Source organism: Gossypium arboreum, chromosome 12 (genome assembly GCF_025698485.1).
Source record: "Gossypium arboreum isolate Shixiya-1 chromosome 12, ASM2569848v2, whole genome shotgun sequence".
NCBI classification, from domain to species: domain Eukaryota; kingdom Viridiplantae; phylum Streptophyta; class Magnoliopsida; order Malvales; family Malvaceae; genus Gossypium; species Gossypium arboreum.
In genome coordinates this window covers 74,450,939-74,452,566 of record NC_069081.1, presented here as the reverse complement: position 1 = coordinate 74,452,566, position 1,628 = coordinate 74,450,939, and the positions used below count along the sequence as shown (strand labels likewise).

At 36.7% G+C, this 1,628-nt stretch overlaps 1 non-coding gene across 1 annotated transcript; it reads left to right on the top strand.

Moving 5' to 3' along the window:
* Positions 1–634: 634 nt before the first annotated feature.
* LOC128286183 (small nucleolar RNA R71) lies at positions 635–741 on the top strand. Its single transcript, XR_008276728.1, has one exon. It is a non-coding gene; the product is annotated as a small nucleolar RNA R71 (small nucleolar RNA).
* Positions 742–1,628: the final 887 nt, after the last annotated feature.

Below are 1,628 nucleotides of genomic sequence, written 5' to 3'. Positions count from 1 at the left end.
ATGTAACTGCTTGGCTTTGGATTAAGGCATTATTCTTGGCTATGTATGCCTTCAACAAGTTTTCTAAGCAATTGGATGGTTCAACTTGAGGTTGTTTCTGAACTTGTTGGGTAAAAATAGGTGGCTGGGTCGGTCTAGGTTGGGCGTATGTGTTACTGGGTCCAACCCCTTGGTTACTTTAGGAGAAATTAGGGTGGTTTCACCACGATGGGTTATATGAATTGGATTGTAGTCCTTGCCTTCCTTGGCTTTGGTTCTGGTTACCCATGTGATACATGGATTCTGGGTTCGAAAGACATTCTTCGAATAGATGTCCTTCCACAATAGACACAAGCTACATTTTCAAATTGATTTGGTGGCTGTGCTGCAAAATTATTAAGCCCATTGGTGGTAAAATTTTTTAGCATTGAGGATATTAAGGATACTTGAGATGTGAGTGAAGTGAGAGCGTCCACTTCATGTATTCCAATGACTCATCTTCCTGACGCTACTCGATTGGTTTGCCATTGATAATTGTTACTGACAATCCTCTCAATGATTTCATAAGCCTCATTATAAGACTTAAGCATCCACTACCATCCTTGTGTGAGCATTGAGACCATTATAAAACGTTTCAAGTTGGATGCAATATGGGATTCCGTAATAAGGGCACTTTCGTAATAATTCTTTGTACCTTTCCCATGCCTCATACAAGGACTCATCATCCATTTGTTGGAAAGGAGTGATCTCGTTCCTCAACTTAGCATTCTTTCTATAATACTTCATGAGGAATCTTTCTGCTAACTCTTGCCATGTGAAATTTGAATTTGGTGGCAATGAGTTCAACCAGGCTCGAGCTCTGTCCTTTAGCGAATATGGGAACAACTTCAATCGTAGTACATCTTCAGGTACTCCGGCTAACTTGAAAGAATTGCTCACCTCCATAAACAGTCTGAAGTGAAGGCGGGGATCTTCAGTAGCCATTCCACTGAATTGACCCACAGTCTGAAGCATCTGTAACATGATTGGCTTTAGCTTGAACTGTTGTGCCTCAATTTCGAGTCTCCTAATACCTAGACTAAGATAATAAAACACTGGGACGACATACTATTTTATAGCTCTATCCCTATCTTTAGTAATAAGGATAGGATTTTGAGCAAGGTTTGCTCCGTTTCCTTAATTTGGATTTTTGTAGTTAATCTTTTCGACCCTTCTCTGACTTGCTTGTCTTTTTTGCTATCGAAAAGTTCTTTCAATATCAGGGTCTATAGGGAGTAAATCGATAATTTGTTCAATACTAATAAACACTTGAAATAACATAGAAATATTAATTAATTTAAAATTGAACAAAAAATTAAACCAAAAAGCAAAATTAACAAATTCACAAATAATGACTTTCTAAAACAGTCTCCGACAACGATGCCAAAAACTTGGAACGATAGAAAAGTGCAAGTGTACACAATCGCAACAAGTAATAAAGTGACAAGTAAATGTCAAGTTATAGTACCCACAGGGACTGTGAAAAGAATTATTTATGAATCAATTAAAAACACTTTGGTGAAGAAAAATATTTTGATTTGAGGAGGTGATTAAAAACTAAGATTTTAACTAAGTAAAATAAAAATAAAATAAAAGTTCCAATGCATGAT